Source organism: Varroa jacobsoni, unplaced genomic scaffold (genome assembly GCF_002532875.2).
Source record: "Varroa jacobsoni isolate VJ856 unplaced genomic scaffold, vjacob_1.0 scaffold_411, whole genome shotgun sequence".
Taxonomy (NCBI): domain Eukaryota; kingdom Metazoa; phylum Arthropoda; class Arachnida; order Mesostigmata; family Varroidae; genus Varroa; species Varroa jacobsoni.
This window is the reverse complement of record NW_019213313.1, coordinates 266,558-284,853: the sequence shown is the minus strand read 5'-3', so window position 1 is coordinate 284,853 and position 18,296 is coordinate 266,558. Positions and strand designations below refer to the sequence as shown.

The 18,296-nt window shown below is 41.1% G+C and overlaps 1 protein-coding gene and 1 long non-coding RNA gene across 11 annotated transcripts in view; one reads left to right on the top strand and one right to left on the bottom strand.

The window, feature by feature from the left end:
• LOC111260213 (trafficking kinesin-binding protein 1) overlaps positions 1 to 18,296 on the top strand; it is an 89,867-nt gene that overhangs the window by 21,928 nt on the left and 49,643 nt on the right. The window lies entirely within an intron of this gene.
• Positions 15,107 to 18,122, bottom strand: LOC147753532 (uncharacterized). 2 transcript variants are annotated; one of them, XR_015310947.1, is made up of 3 exons: positions 17,728 to 18,122; positions 16,840 to 17,386; positions 15,107 to 16,639 (listed from the first exon to the last, which is right to left on the bottom strand). It is a non-coding gene; the product is annotated as an uncharacterized LOC147753532 (long non-coding RNA). The 2 variants fall into 2 exon arrangements; XR_015310948.1 differs by having other exon boundaries at positions 17,966 to 18,122.

Genomic DNA, 18,296 nt, shown 5'->3' with positions numbered 1-18,296 from the left:
GACGCGTCGAGGCGACTCGCCATCGAAACGGTTTACTGTTTCGTCTTGTGCTGCGTCATCCATCTCCTAAGGAAGGAGTTTAGTCCTTTCCCATCTTGACAACATATTGCGTCCTGATCGGCGATCAGGTCGGCCGGAACGGGCTGAGCCTTCCAAAACAACATGACATTTATAACAACAAAACGTCAACATAACCATCAATGGACGAAAGTGATAAAACGTGCTTTCGCAGCGTTACGTCTTTTTGTATGGACATATTAGGTAATATGTTCTTAGCGTTGTCCGCTTAATAAATTACGACGCAATGTCTGATCGTAACTAGCGCCGGACGTGGGCGTATCATAGCTTCTGTTGCCCAGAGCGGTAGTGTTTTGATTGGCGTTAAATAAAAATTCAAAGTGGAGCTTGAAGTTAGGTGAGGGGAACCGTGAGGTCATGTGGATAGCGTTTCTTTGACGTATGCTTCTATGAGCCACCGCATGTGCTATTCTTCATTGGCCTGTCATCTATACATATGTACACATATATAATGACTTGAAATTTTCGTTAAGTTAAGAATTCCAAGGCTTATTTCAAAATGAATCTTGCTAAAGGTCGCCAGTAACACAATTACTGAAGGCGACAAATGACCTGTTGTATAAATCTTAGGGTTGTGCAAGCTGTTCGGATAAATGTTTCAACAATTTGTTTGACAAGTACTAGCAATGTAATACTATAGTACAATTATACAATTATAATATACAATTATAGTCATTGCTATTTTCAGGGAAATAAAATTATCGTTAACTAGAATCAGGACCAAAAATCCAACCAGTATCAATTATACTTAATGCATATTTACTGTGTTTAGAAGTGTACCCATGAAATCATCCGTTTAGCTCAATCTATTGGCAAAGATGAACTATAACTTACTCAGTTTAATTGTTACCATTCTGATGTTGCTTGCCACAACGATGCAGCCGTTTATCCTAACCTGTTAGTGTTAATTTCTACTGTTAGATCGTATAGTAACGGCGAACGCCGATAGGTGGCAGGTCGGTTGTTTGGCACGCTTCCGCTAATAAACGAATCGATTTTTTTGCCTCATATCACCGACTGCGCTATGTTTCACTTATTAACGCTGACATGCCTTATCGTCGTCGTCGTCGTCGTCGTCATGGTGACGATATTGTGCGAAGGAAAATTGCTTCGATCTTATGTTCCTCTGCAGAAGCTGTTTGAAGAAGAGCTGGAACCGCCTGATTGTGCTTTGGGTCACCTATACAATCATTGACGCCGATCGTAGTTGCGGTTTACTACCGGCGTAGGCGGAAATCCGGAGATCGATCATCTATCGTCGTTAACAGACCCATTACAGCGCTGACGGTGTGGCGCTTTACTTCTTATCTGTTCTCCGTCTTTCTGTCGGCATACCATGTCGTGGCGAGAGGGACCTCGCTATGTTGTTTTTCAAAGAAAAATTCTGGTGTCAGAGTGATTAACAGAACTTTGTTCGTTGTGCAATGTTTCATTGCAACTGCCGCTGCAGTTGGTGGGCAACTTATTATATGATCTGTTTTTCTTCTACAAACAGCGCACAGACGAGCAGTAGACAGTAAGAAAACGGTCGATACACAGCCGAGCATTATCTTTCCATCGAATAACCCCAGTTTCCTCATCATGAACCGAAGCAATCTATTCGAGTTGACTCTTTGTCAAACGATATTCGTCATAGCAATGCGCGTTCGTTTAGCTGCGTCTGCCAGGTGACACGACGACATCAGGGTGGTAGTCGGCGGCGATACTGGCGCAGAACTAGTATCGACGTGCAGCACGTTATCACGTTTCGTTAGCACGATACGATTTAACGCATAACTACATAACGCTGTTTAGTGGCACAAGAATGAAAAATTCCATTAAACAAACAATCAGCCAGTGAACTTATGAAATGTTCGCTGCTATCGTGTACGTTAGTTGAATGGTGTTGGTTCGTTGAAAGCATCAATTACTAATAAGAAAAATCCGACGCAGACAATAATGGCATAATTTCTGTGATGATACAGGTTGTTGACAATTTCCAGTGCTATATTTTTCGTTTGCTTCGTAATAGCTCTCGATGGCCTGCCGAAGACAGGCGACAGTGAAAACCCTATATTGATATTGGAACTTGAGGATTTTCTAGCCCTTTTTTCGCTTCGAAGCAGGCAAAACAAGGCATATGAAACGTGAAAGGTATCACATATAGTAACAATCGCACGTATGTAGGAAATACCGTATTTCCAAATACCTTTTTTTGTATAATGGTCCTCCCCATTGCTGTATTGTGGGAAGGACTCATATGTAAACAAGCAAGGGTTTGCTTGCTGTGAAGTGAAGATAGCTGTAGGTAAACCGGCATAGAAATAATAGCGATAAATTGTCATAAAGAATAACTGATTCCTACGACAAGTACCCAACGACGACCATTGTCGAAACGATAACATCAATAAAAATAAAAATTCAATTGTGTTGTTCGCGCCGACGCAGAACCCGTCGTCAGATCGGACAAAAACAACTCCCAAAGTAGCGCCCGGGACACCGACAATAGGAACGATTAAAAAATCACATTAGACGTAAAGATAGAATAACAGAAGATGCCTTACGAGGCGGGTAGGGTAGGGGGTAGAAGTGAAAGTCGTAAAATTACCGCTTTATTGACCAAATTTCTTCGTTTTAATCCTATAATGACCTACCCAAGGGGAACTTATCATCACCCGCTTCGTTCTAATCATAAGATAGCACGTAGCTTATTAGACGAATGGCTATTGTCGCTTTTTGCGGATGCCGTCGCCGATAGAAAATGTACTGCACGTACGAACGAATAGTATGTTTACATAAGGGTGTGCTATCATGATCTTGAAGTTTCGATAGAGCCCTTTACTAGCTTTCAATTATACCTTTCAGAGAACTGGAAGATGAAACTTCAATGTTCAAAGATTTCTTATTACCTTTAATAACGCTTTTTTAACAGACTGTGCTGTAGGTATATGTGTTTCATCGTGCTATATGGGCCAAATAATAAAGTGACCTCAACACCAATTTTCAGTCATTTTTTGATGACCTTGCCACGTTTTGAATAACGTTCCGTTTCGAGGTATTTTATGTTAAGGTTTACGTTATTAAGCGTTGCTATTGACAGCGGATCCGCTAAGGTTGAAACCAAGCAGATGGTGACTTTGGTCCAACAATTCAACTTACCAGAATATTACGGACACAATAACTAATTGGGCGGGTGGGCGTTCCAGTGTTTGATGCGGCAATGTGACAGGTGTGAGAAGAGAACGCGTACGTTTGTGATGCAATGTTCTATAACTATGTAAAGGCACGTGTAACCTGGAACTTAGAACGTCGTACAAGAACGTTTACTCAGACGGCAGCGTATCGCATATGATTACACTTTAGCTGATGGCGAGCAAGCTTGCTTGTTACGGTGGCTGTATAGTTTAGGCGGACGAGTTCTTGACAAAAAAATGCAACGTGATAAGACGCCGTACTACATAAGCAGCCACAGATCGTTTATGCGCAAACGAAAAGACGTTTGCGAAATGAGGACCTTTGTCTAACTTCAATTGAATACGATTGAAGAAGAAAAGTGGACGATTTGCAAATGGAAGTCAAAGTATCGTCCGTTAAGTTATCGTAAAGTCGCTAGTTTTATTGGGATCAGTGCTCTAACAGTAACCGTGTACTTCTGCTAACGATTTAAACGTTCACCTGCATATCCGATTTTTTCTTTATTTCTCCCCTTTTATTACGAACGAGCTCATATATATTATAATCTCTAACGAATGCCAACGTTTTAGACTTTGCCTTAAATAAACACATTGGGTTCCACCAATAAATACCAACGTTGAGCATTGCCTTCTATTTCTGTCGTGCCCTAAACAACCCTTTATCGTTACCCCCTAATAAAGTCATGGCCCACGGTTCAATACAAATTAGCTTTCACCCATAATTAAGCCGAAAATAGATGTTTTATTGAGTGACACTTGGTTGTTGTTGTTGATGTCGACAATCATTTCTCGCGTATGGTAGTGAGATAGTCAAAAGGACGTACAAATTCCCGGTGTTTGTTACCGGAGTCTGTTAAATGATAGTTATCTTTGCAATAGCCGACAGTACAAGTATTAGTTCAAGAATAAATTACCATTGCCATTATGGGCACTGTGATTTGTTCTGTTAGGGCGTTCTCCCTTCTTATAGAGGCAGGCTCAATGCTGCACATCGTTGCTTGTCAAATGAACAAATCAAACCAACGATTAATATCATTTTTTCTATTCTTTATTAATCTACATATTGTTTATATCTTAGTTTGCTCCATCGTCCTAAGGTGCGTTTGTTATTGTGGTCGCTGCGAATATTTACCTACGCGGCCGTGAGCCTGGGGGCGGTTTCAGCGGCAATAAACCGTTCAGGGGCAACTCCCGCATATTCAATAACGTATCTCGTTCGCTTACATTACCATTGTAAATAGTACAATCGCGTTCAGTTGTGGCTCACAACACTTCTTGAAAAGGAGCCGCTTTTGCTGGCATTATCACCATTATCGCACTATTGGCAAAATGTTTTTCCTCCTTTTTTCTTCACACAGATCTGCATGGGCAAGCGACGGCTAACACTAATCCCATGTATATATGTGTGTACGGCTTCTGCATTTATGTGCGCCCAGATAGTTTTGATGATTTTCGGGTGCGATCAGGCCTCTACCACATGACAATTTTGTCCTGTCTCATTTTGGCGCATTGTTGAAGATTTGCAGTTTTTTTTTTTTTTTTTTTCAATATTGCAGTTATGATAAAACGGCAAAAGCGGTGTCTCGATTAGTATATACTGCCTAAATTAGGAGCCGCACGAATTGTAGAAGTCCTTTTTTAGGTTCAGATTATGCAGCATTCCGCTCGACGATACGCCTCTGGGTGCGCGTACCAACTTGCCAATGAGATGTCCGATGCAGCACCTGCTGCGTCTACCTTGACATCGTGATAGATTTCATATTTATTGCACTGTTGCTTGCGCTGCGGCGAAATCGTGTGAATGACGAGTAACGCTTTCGTATGCGTGAGAACTTCTCACGTTTGGTTATCCTGTTTCCTTTTCAAGTATCACTTTGAATACAACGAACGAAGTCCGTCTTCGTTCGATATGGCACTCACGCATATACACACATTAGATATCAATTCATACTAAATCAAGAAACACTTTTTATAGCATATTTACGAAACGATTCTTGTCGCATCTGACGGTGAAAACTGTAATGCACGATAATATCTGTAGCAGTAAATTCAAAAGCTGCCGCTTAATTCCATAGGATTCCTTTTCCTAGAGCTTCTAATGCTTAACTTGCTGTGACTTGAGACGTCTCTTCAAATGAGGTGCGCAATTCTAGGACTTGAGAATCTTCGAATTAGTGCAGAATCTCCTTTAACGAGGTATTCTTACTTCATCCAGAATGGCGAAGCTGCCTCTTAAATAGACATAAAAAGATCTTAAACTCAATTAATGACTTAGATCCCGTGAGAATCTACACTGATCAGTATGACGATGCAAGTAGCATCGTAGCCAAGCACAAGGACTACACTAAGGCCCATTGTAAAATTTATTCTATCGACAGCGATGTCCCGGGTTAAATAACGCCCCGTAATAACCGGTAATTACTTCAATGTACGTCTTTTCTAACTTGTGCACTTCTTCTTTGATTGGAATATAGAGAAGGTGGTTCGTAGAACATCAGAGAAGACCTAGATTTTTCGTCGATGCAGTCGTGTATACTAAGGTCTAGGAGTTCGTTATGGCTGCCGTCTTGTAATCTCTTTTATGCCAAGCTAGTCTTCCAATTGATGGAGGTCCCACGAACGATTCTGTATCGATCTGTAATCTATACAACGACGCATTTGTATAGGAGGCTTCATTGATTTTCGAAAATTGATCAACCTTTTCCGGTGTGCGGAGTTAGTTCATTGTCAGTCAAATTGCTCTGTTCCCGTCGAAAATCGCAACTGGGTATTTGAAAAATAGAAGTCGGCCATAATTGAACGCCACTGCCGCTGAAGCTGAGTTTCCATATGTGGTGTCGCTATTAATACTAAGCCGTTTCGAATAATGTATAGACGCAGCTGACTACGATATAGGGGCCAAGCATATATACGATATATATATTATCCACACATTTAACCGGGGACGCAGATGAAAGACATTGGTTTCTTGTGGAAAGCAGTATCGCCAATTCGTTGAAGATTACCTCAATATTGGCATAAAGGCTATTCTGTTTAGATGTTCAGTTAGCCCGTCCGTGTTCGATGTTGGAAACGAGAATAAGGTACTTCTTCAGATAAAAATCATCTGCATAGTAAGGCAGTAGTTAGCAACTAAGGTGAAAACGAACTCTGTTTCCACAAAGCTGGACGTCCCCAGTCGTTAGGTGAGGTCCTGTTCACTCACCTTCTAACTTCTTCCATTATAAAGGTAAAATTCAACGCTGAGCTCTACAATCTGCATTTCCAGTGGGTCAACACTAGATGCACTAACGCCTCATTGTAGGCGCACATGTCCTCGTCGATCTACAACACAATAGACCGACCATGTAGCTGGCCAAGCGCAGGGCACAAGATGCCAATAATATAACAAAGCCAATTGCAATTGTCCTCGGCTAAGGCCACGCATCATAGCGCAACGTTAATGAGTGCGTATCATAGACCTGGTTGTAGAAGTCGATCCGCTCTACACCGGGTTTTCCTACACTATATGTTAGTAGTTCTGGGACCTTCTGTACTATTCTTTTATTATTGAGTACTTCGCGCCATATGTAGACTATAGGTCTACATTTATCGCTATTCTAATGTTTAATCCACTAAGAGGCAGCCCATATGTAAATCAGCGTTCAATGACGGTCATACTCGAGCTTGAGTCGTGCTTGAGCGTCGTTAGAGATAACTTCAGTACGCTGTAATCACTAAACTGCATCGTTATCCGATTACTTAGATCTAGATTGGAACAGCTCTAACAGATTGGAACGACAGCAATGTTAGAAGAGTTTATATAGACATAGGTCAATGCTCCCCTTTACGCCCCATTGTACTAGGAGATGGAACAACTGGCTTCGCCGAACCATCCACTCTTCTGGCTGTTCATTTGATCTTTGTTTATTGGTGAATTTGGTCACTAGCTGTCAACTACCTTCCATTGGTTAGTTGGGACCAGGTGACTTCGTATTCCATCCGCCGTCATACGTCTCTATACATAAGGCTAAAGTAGTATCTCTTTGTTAACGCAGCGATCTGACTCGAGGTTACTATACATTGTAGTACAGCCAGATGATGCACGTCCTGCCTATGCTTGTACATGACTGTTCTTAGAAAAAAAGAATAACTCGTCGGTATTCTGTTGACGCCACCGCGTGGCATGACGGCTTAACTGTGCTTTGTTTGGTTCATATCGGCATTTTCCTACGGAAAACCTATGCATTGATGGGTAGGCAAGCGCTTGATGACGGTGTGCATATATCTATAAGTTGACGGCGTTCGAAATCCGTAAAGGAAAAGTTCTGCTAAAGTTATCTTCAAAGACAAAAGAACGGGTAACTGATGTGCGGGCCCATTTCGAAGGGACGCGTCATCGAGTGGCAGTTAACGGTTCGTCGTTTTGATGCAGTTGATACTACGAGGATATGAAAACGATAATAAAGCAACAGTTTTCAACCGGCGTAGGTAGTGCGGAAGAGAGAACTAGCTAGAGTCGCAATTTGTTACATAGGTGTTCTCCGTATACGGGGGGTGTGTGTGTGTGTGTGTGTGTGTGTATGTGTGTGTGTGTATGTGTGTGTGCCCGTGCGTTTTCTTTGAGTTCGACTATATGAACAACTTCATTAACTAACAATGGAACTGAACGTGTCTCCCAGAGAATCTCAAGAATGGCCTATTTGTTATCGATTAAACAAACTGTCATTTCCTGGTACGATAATCGTTGCGGTTGCCGCTTACTACGTAGCGGCCAGCGTAGCTTGCTAGTTCTTTAAAGAACACAATAGCTAGCCATGTTCGACTTTTACCGCCCGACTGTGAGCGTAGACGACTGCCTTCTTACGAATGGTTTTTCTAACAACTTATCGCCGACGCTGTTGTATTTGCTATCAGTTATTTCATGCAAGTGTAACTAATCATAAACTAGATACGACAGAATAGCCGGACGCTCTAACAACACAAAACAAACGAAGAGTGGCAATACGATTGAATGAGGTAATGACTGCTGATGTAGCTAGCTGACAATATAAATCGATGGGCATGTAGCTCTTAGCTAGTCATCTTTATAGCTTACAAAAGCTCAAGTAATCGCCATCGTTGAGCTCCGTGCGCCCGGCCAGCCACCGTCTGCCAGCTTAGACAGTGTTCTGCCTATAATGCGGTGCTTTCTGTGATACCATACAAACGAATCACTTTATAACATCTGCATCTGTTCGATGAAGTCATCGTTTATTTGGACGAGGGGTAACAAATACATTGGCTAGCAACACTAAGAGTGTCATTGGCTTGAATTCACGAAGAGTGAGATGGCGTTTGATCGTAATCGCTATAATGACACGACCCAATCGATAACAGCTGCCACTGAGTACCAAGCTGCATCGTAACACAGGACACTGCCCAATCGTATCTCGACTCGGACGTCCTTAACTGACGTGGTACACAATCTTCTGATCTAGATCACACCCATCGACGGCCATATCAGTGCATGATGAGCTAGCTACGGCTGCCGACGCATGTATTTATACTACACAGAGCTGAAGCTGTCTTGGTACAGACAAAGATCGGCCTTTGCACATTAAGTCTAGTTTCGAAAGCAACGCATTGCCACTCACACAAAGGACATTGTCATGCCGTTCACATGATGTATAAGCGTTTCGGCTACGATTACGATCATTGTCTTGCCTCATTATAACTAGAGTAATCACGAACGAAACAGCACGATTGCAGAAGGGTCCTCGTGTCGTGCAGTTACGCGTCGAGTAAGAGTTGAACCAACATGCCTGCAACCGCACGGGACGAGAGCTTTGTTAATTGTCTGCACGTAGGCGCACGTACCAGCTTTAACGATAGTGTAGCAGTCTCTAGCTGAAACCTAACTTCGACATAATATCTTAAAATGGCAGCTAATGTTCGTATTGTATTATGTCGATTTAACTGCTATATATACACGTGTCATCAATAGATCGATGGCATTACGCTATGACAATATTATCCTGTCAAACAAGGCCAAAACTGTCTCTCTATTTTCCGCTAGTTTTACGATCTCTGCTCATCGGCCGAACGATGAGAAGGTGATTTGCATGAACGGTTTCTGCTGTTCCGTAAAGCAGTCACCCACCTATCTATGCATGTCCGGTTATGTAAGTCGCAGTCTTTTCAATTGTGATGATATTCCGGTGGCTCATAGTGATTTTCGTGCAGCTAAGACAAAAGATCACAACGAGCCGAAGATGGCATGATACGGAATAGATGGCTGACTGTTCGTAATCACCGTCCTGACGGCATATAACGGAGCTGTCAGCGCACTAAGCTGGATAGGTGTGGCATATGGTAAGTTCGCGCTTTAGCTATATATGTACAAGGCTGTCGTTTTCACCGTTAATTTAGCCGTCAATTTTCGACGCATCAGTGATCAATCGGTAGTTTAATGGTTCTGTTTTCCTTATCCTTCACTTTAGTGTAGACATATTTGACAAAATGACTTTCCGCGCATCGTCACTACGATTGCCAACGATACCCCGGCTGCGAAGTCGGTGAACATTGAAAAGCGACTTACAGAGGCAACGTGGCCATTGCGATGAGCGCTTCGTCCTACTAAGTTTCTATGAATAGGTGCATTTCATTTCGTTTGTATGAGTGTGAGGTTGGCAATGAAGGTAGCAGCCCTATTCATCTGGCTGCGAAAAACCTAATTATGCTAATCTCCTGTTTCTATAAACTCTGTCCTTCTGCTCCCGCTGTAACAATAGACTGGTGGCAATTGGCAACGTGTCAAAGACGACGGACACTGTGCCGCCAATGTTGACGGGACCGATGGCAGACGCCTTTAGTTCTTCTGCCGGAAGACATGATTAGTCAAACAGGCAGTTAACGACGTTTTTTGTTTATTTCTGTCTTTACAATGATTGTTTTTCTGTCTCGAATTTCTTTTTGTGAAGGGGCCATAGACAGAATAAATCGTAGCCTCAACGAATTATAATAGCTAATAATAAAGATGGCACAAGTGGTCGAATATATTATCCGTAAGTTTCGTTACCAGGAGAGGGCGTCAGATACGGGTAGACGCTGTAAACAACGAGCCGGAATCAGTTAACTTTACGGAGGCAATAAAAGTTAGTGGTGACGGTAGCGAACTGAGGAGTGAGTGATTTTTTTGTCATCAAATTTGTGCCCACCTTTGTAGATCGACTGCAGGAGTTGCTAGCAAGGTGCTGAAACAACGCGTTTTGGGAACGTTAACGTAGTTAGCTATATTTTCGTGCATCGCCTAAGTAAGTATGGTATATGAGCTGCATTATTCCATCCAAAGTAAAATACTGGAAATACTTAATGTACCATAATCACAACGATGGTTCATAAGAAGCCCGAACATTTTTAGTACGGCAATCAATATATTAGCTGCAAGTTAAATGTGGATATTCAAGTTCTGTATGCTCGATCACCTCACCGTGGAAAGATCAAAGACGATAGGTCATTTAACATTCGTCGTTTTTACCGCATTCAGTAAGTTAATCCCATTCGATTTTTCAAGCAAGTTCGGGATCCCTAGAGAAATAGAAATAGAATCGTACTTTTCATACGATCTCGTGCTGTGTGTGAAGCCTATACATATCGTACAGTTACGTTCCCCTAGCTTATGAAAGGAAAGAAATTCGTTGAAAAAGGGCACGATGCTTTGAGAGTTGACAAGAATGAAGAACAACGAACCCACTTTGACACCCATCAGATAGCGATTTGATTACGAATTATAGTGCGCGGCTCGCATATACCATAGACGGCACTACAAGTAAATAAATAGATCTATCAACAAGCCGTCCCCTATTACCCCTTCATTTGGACTGCAACAGTCGAAATCGCCCCTGGTGCAACTATGATATATTTACTTCATGTTTCGCTTGCCTGCCGGACAGTAAAGGAACAGCCATTTAACCCCCGTTTGGGGCGTGAGTCTGTGTGGCGTTCATTTAGGTGGCTGTGTTTTGGGCTACGCAGACTTCCGAGAGCCTATTGCGGGCCATATAACTTTGGTCAAATACCGAAGCTTTTCGCATTAATTGTTGTTGTTTAGGATAGTCTTCTGCCGAAAACGTTTGCGCAAAAAAAATAATATATCACATACATACGCACACATGTAGTAGAATTGATTGTAACATATTTGTCAACGTAACCTATCTGTCGGTAAATACTTTTTCTATATATATATATATATATATATATAGAAAAACTTCTTAGCAATTTTTTGTTGAGAGCTGTATCCAGCCGACCAGGTTACTACATTGTGCGAAAAAAAAAGTATAAATGCCTTACTAGTCATATGAGGTTAGTCGCTGGATTTGAAAGAATCTAATTAGCAAATATAATAAGTAAATTCACAACGATTAAAAAATGAGTGTGTAAAAAAAAATTCAATTGTACGCTAATAGCTAAGGGTGAGAACTTCATTGTATTAAAACATAGATAGCTTCTTCTCCCTTTTAGAACAACTCTGAATATTATGACATTCTGTACTAAAAATTCCTAATTAAAATCGTAGTTGGAAGAAACTTGTACCCTGCCTTTAAGTTTTAAGATTTCTAGAAGCTGCTTCTCTATCGATAATAGCCGATGATTTAATGTATGGGAACAGTCAATGAGTGATCGTAGTAAAATTATGTTATATTCAAAAGGAAGATACGTACGTGTTTTTCATCGTCTAAACACGATAGTATATTTAATTCAACCAAGAAGTTATTGAGTTAAGCGCTGATCGCATGTCAGACACAAACCCGGTCTGATTTGAAGCGGTGCAGGGTTCGTGTGTTGATCTTTCTATAGTTCAAAAAGCTGATGCGAAAACGACCGTTTTAACATACAAACCGAGCTCTGCTGTTAGTAACACAGATGCACGTAAAAACGCTAGCAACGGCTGAACTTAATCAACTTCTTGCGGCTTTATGATACAGCTCGATTGCATCTGTCACTGAACTTCCTAAGCTAAAACAATAACTAATTTACTGTAAGGTTTTGTCAAGTTAAACTATGTAACTTCTGCAAATAGTTACCTTGAAAGTGAAAGTGTCTTTTCTCATTACATATATATATATATATATATATATATATATATATAAACGATAGTGTTTATTTTAATACAACACACTGATATAAAAACAATAATAGTTATGATATTAATAGGAGAACCAGGCAAATTGAAGTTGAAACAGTTATCAATGCGGTGGCGCAAAGCTTATTTCAATGACAGTTCTTTGCTTTTTCCATTACCTTAACAATCATGACCGAATGACGACGTAGGTAAACGTTGACGCCGTATACTCATGTGATGATGCTATGTCATACCAGAGCGTTCTAAAGCGATTAAAGTTATGTTTTAGCAATTTTAGCAAGATGAAAAATACAAACGACAAGATGAATAGTTGAACTTAAATCCTAGAATAGATCTAGAGCAAACTTCTCGCTCGTTACTGCACCGTTACCGCGTGAAGACTTGCGACCGCTAGATAACTAGCCGATTCCAATATTAGTGGCGGATATCTTTCGAAGGGTTTTGTGCACAATTTTGCAGGACGTACACAGTCTGTGTACGACGTAACTAATGATAAAATAATTGAAAGCACAGCAAGGGTTATAGGTTGACCACACAGCCAGTAATAAACACTAGCCCTCTCGCTTGTTTGTCATGAAGTGCTTGTTATCTTTCAACTGGGGTATTTTGGTCATCGCAATTAGCCCAACGTATCGTCAGGTTAGTGTTGCTGACTCATTGATAGGCAAAAGTTCTTCTGTTATTAAAAGGCGCACGTTTGGCTTTACGGCACAAAGCTCATTTTCATGGCTTTTACTGTTGTTTTTGTTGTTGCCGTTTCTGCTATTAGAATTGCGAAACGTATGCTCTTTTTCGCTGCTGTTACCTTCATTAACAGAAACGCAAAAAAATGTTTTGACCTTTGCGGATAGACCTCTTCCCCTTCATTTTTTTTTTGTTGTGATCGTGGCGCTAGTGAAACGGGGACGGGAGAAGTATTAGTCGTCGCTGCTGCTGTTATTACAATACTATTATTGTTATTTAAACGTTTACTGACACTGTGACTGTGATGATGATGATTACTATAGTTATTACGATTATTATTATTAACTGTTGCAAAAAGCGTGGGGAAAAGGCGAGAAAAGAATTTTTCTTTGTTAGAAACTTACGTTAGACGCCACGAACCAGAAATAAACATGTAGGCACATTAACGTAAAGTGGGCAACAACCCCATTTGCTCCCCAGCTGCCCTTCTCGTCAAGGGCCATACAGCTAACTGCTGCTGAGACATCACATCGCAGCATCTGCGTCAGGCCGACCGCTGCGCTATGTCAGCGAGGTTCGGATGCTGATTCAGTCAAGTGAACTGTGTCTAGCTCTGAATAAGACGAATAAGAACCTTATGTAATGTTTGCTCTCGTGCGACGTCTGTGCCTCCGTCACGTCGAGTCACGCCGATCCCGGCCAATTCGACGTGCGGCTATTGCTGTGCTATCTATAACTTCTTAGGCCGCACTTGTCCTTTTGCTGTATCGAAAATACCAAAGGCCGCCGAAAGGAGCAAATGAGGGCAAGCAAGAAAGATGATTTCAAACAACTGTAATTACCTAAGTTTAAAAACAGGTAGAAGGACATGTTTTAAGAGGAAGATATGTTTACATGCTATCCTTAAATCAAAGGGCAAAACAATAACTTCTTAGGTAGCAACGATTTGCTCAATCGACTCCTTATTCGCGGCCATAGAATTCGATAAAGGTCGCGTTTTTTTGTGTCTATTCTATAGATGCTCTTGGTATCGCCTAATACATTACAAATAACTGTGAGTTTTAACAATTGTCTGCTTGTTTTACTTGCTCCCAAACCCGAACGCTGCCAGTTGATCAAGCTGATAGTAGTAACTAATCGAAATAGAGACATGCGCTTACATTTATTATATGCGCCGATTTGCTATTAAGATATTCAAATTCTCCACATCCGAGTTCTAACTGAGTTTTGTCGTCGTGCTTGTCGATCAAGTTGTTTTTGTTTTTTTGTTGATTTGAACAGCGTTAGTAAAAGCTCGAACGAGGCCTACGTGCCTGCCTGTCTCTTTGTCTGATCATGGTGTCGACATTTTTCCGGCGTGAGAAAGGTGGAAAGTTTTATCCCATATCGAGTATCCTCATATCGGTTGTTTGGCCTATGGGTGTAAAGATTTGTGTCGTTACGCGCCACGTTGGTGCGGTTGTTTGCCATTTTTATCTGATTATGTTAATTGTTTTACTCACTGTTATGCTGACAAGGGATCCTGTTCTTATTTACGTGCATGTATCTGTGCGTGGCAGCAACTGTGACACTCGCAGCTAATGTTGCATAAAAACATCGTTAACTTTGCTTAGTTTCAATAAATTTATGAGGATCGCTGTCATTTCTTTCTTTATATCAGCTTAAATCTGTCCCTTCGTTCGGCCTTTCCTTTCTGTAGTAAATAGTAGATGCTCGGAATATGGCCAAGCATTAGCTAATTTTTTTTTCTGTCATGGGTAGCCATCAATCTTCGCGTTTAACGTAGTCTACTCGTAGCATCTCAATCTTTTGCGACAGTATAAAGACAAACAAGCTTTCTCTTGTCTATTGGTCATCAGTCGCTTTCGCGTCTGCTGACGAACTCGACATCTGGTCAAGTTGTCACCAGAGCGCAGAAACCCTATTTACTATTATTGTATTAATGTTCTACCAGAGGATGAAGACAGGGAAGAATAGGTATGAATATATATATATATATATATGCACACATGTTGATGTCTTCATTCAATCGATGCGCCGATTCTTTTGTGTTCTTTGTGAAGTTTCCTCTGAGGAACATCGTGTTAACCGATCGATTTTAGTTGTGGTTCCTAATCACCCCGGCACTTGTGGCAACGATATAGAATCTAGGGCCCGTGCGCATGCTCACCACTTTTCCCTAGAAAATTCGCGCCGACCGATACCTAAGACCACGCCAAGGCACCCCAAGTAAGCCCATCCACTCAAAGTGGTTACGAACGGTTACGTCCTATGCGGAAAGAAGAAAACTAACGACGATATGATCATATTGTTCCACTGCTACGGGAAACGTTCAGCTATACATAAGCGTGCTTCTGTGATTGATACGTAAATTAGGAAGGAGGATCTGGCTGATGAAGCAGATGAAAGCAAAATATGGAAGGTCAACATTAACAACGAGTTGATGAAGTGATTGAACTGGGAAGCCATCTCAATTACTTTGAGTTAACTGTCATAGTAATGATAACAATGAAAACAAATGGAAGACTACATTAAATGATAAAAGGTAAAAGTGTAGTTTACTTCTTGTTTCCTCTATACCCGATAGAATGGATTTTTAAAGATTGATATTTAATTGGCAAAACTACGAGATGCCAAACGTTGAGTTCTAATTGGAGCGTGATTCGATATTGTTAGGTGAGACGTATTTGACAGGCTGAAGAGCGGATACGTGGATATCATTCCATTCAATAAACTTGCCCTTGAATACATCCACAGATTGCTTTCTCAGCTCTTTATAGCTTACCCGTAATAGGTAATAGGGTGTCAGTGCTTCCCCATGCTTAGCATATTAGTACTACGCCTGCAGGCGTACTTCATTTAGCTAGATTGGAACTTCTTCCATATGTTCACTTTTTTGTGAATTTCCTCAGCTGGAGCAACGAGCGATTGTCTCGCTACGGTTCCTGTGTTTACCTACTATTAACTAAAGGTGGTAAGTATGTAGTGAGTTATAATAGAGTCGTCTCGATCATCAGCATGGTTACCCACTGTCGGGTTTGTTAATTTTTAGTTGATCATAAAAAGGGGCAGCATGGTATTATATTAAACATCTTCATAATAAACGATAGCGTTGAAGGTGACGATAGATGTAATTAAGAATGCGATTTTACAAAAATATGTTGAGGAAAAAATGTTAAAAAAACGACAACTAGTTAAAGTTAGGAAGGTATACGTCCGCAGTTAGATGGATTGGGCATCTGTTTATTTTTACCGGAAGCAACTTGGCATGGGCGAAGATGTACTAACGGCAATTATGGCGGCTGCCTCGCATTTCTCTATATGTGAAGGATTGCTAGGTAATGATGGCGCCGAATAAATCTTCAATTATATCGAAGAGCTCGACCAGTGACAAAATCCGTATTAGATAGAGTGGCATGAATTTACGGAAGGGCTCCACGTAGATATTCGCGGATGTAACGACGGATGAAGTAGCTTCGATAAAAGTTAAGTTTGGGCAAAGTCGGTAGTGTTAAAGGTTTTTGGCTGATTGTACCATAACAGAAGTATTCTAATGGCCCTATTCCGCTTGGGTAGATTCATTCGATGCGTGAATCAGCTTCTGCAAGACGTGAAAGTTGATATGGATATGTATAGGCTGTAATAACTAATACCTCAGTGAAATTCCTTTATTTTTGCAAACAATATCCGTATTTAGTAAGTACGTGCTAAAATCGATTGAATTATAAATGTTTAAGAGAAAAATCAACTTTGGTCTCAGTAGGATCAAAGAAAGGTACGATAAAAAAAATCGATATGCACCACTTTTTAGCAGTACGCGAATCGGTCCTTATCGTTAGCCCGCTCGTCGTTTGCTGGCCTATCGTTAAAAACAAAGAAGCTTCATGTATTCGATGTCATACCCCCATCTCGCAAGTGTCTTCATCGATGGTGCAGTCGACTAAAACAAGACAACTTCAACTTGCTTCGCTTCCCCTATAGCCGATCTGTATACTATAACGTAAATAATCGACGTTTACATCAATCGATTAAGCAGATACCAGTTGTCTACGCCACAATTCCCGTTTGCTTTTCCCTTGAAAATACTATCTAGCACAGGCGCGACGTTACTTCTCTGTTCCATAACGCGTCTCGTAGCAGCAGCAGCAGCAGCACCAACGGCATCGTACGGTATCTATTGGCCATGTTGGTGTGACGAGAACTCCTGATGCGTCACGCCGTTCGTAAATATCATAGCACAATTTACTAGATCAAAACGATGGTGACCTTGAGAGTTGTTTAATTACAGCAAGTTCGTTAATAATGAGGTGCAATCGGTAAGCAAGCGAACCGAGGCACTGGTGAAAACCTTGTGAGAGGAGCATATCGCGGCAGGGAGAGCAGTGATAAAATGAGATATTAATACCATGACTCATTGAATAGACAAGTGACAAGAGGAAAATAGAAAACAAAAGACTATCGTGGCCGCGTATTTTAAAATGATCATGATAACGACTGAGACGCGTTTCTGGCCGATCCACTATCGCTACATTGCCGCAATGCCGATTCTAGTTAAGATATAATTGAAAATCACGCACTGTGATAATATAATAATTATAGTGATAATGGTAAGAAGTATTGTGGTAGATAACTGGTACGAAGAGAGGTCACAACTGGGATGTGAGTACTTCTGAACGTCTTGTGTCCTACCTGCGTTCCTTGATCATCTCTTTCCGATGTTATTATTATCAATAACAGGAATTTGCCTCGAACCTACCGCAGGCAGCCGTATCCTCTGTCGTAGCTTCTCAAAATAATACATCCAAGTTGGGTAGAAGCAGGTCAGGTATATCAGCCTATTTTGATCAATCGCGTTCGGCAAACTTACTCGGCGACACAAACTAAACAAATCCTACTGGGTCTAGGACAATTTTAACTAGCAGCCAACCTTTTTCAGCTGATCGAGCGACACTTGACTTTACAGTAGCCATTAATTTATCTGTCCTCCGGCATTGTCCGATGTCATTTGACGTCCATTTGTATTAGCAGAATATATACTCACTAATTTAGTGGCTTACTTATGTCTGCTAAAAAACGAAAGCATCAGTAACTACGGCAGACATTGATGCGACCGAACGAATAAGATCTTTTTCGAAGCTATGGCATGACCAAGTATTCCACACAAGCACGATGCGTCTGTTTGTATAGCATCGAAGTGTAGAGCATTTTATATATATATATATATATATATATATATATATTATCTTCACCATGATTCT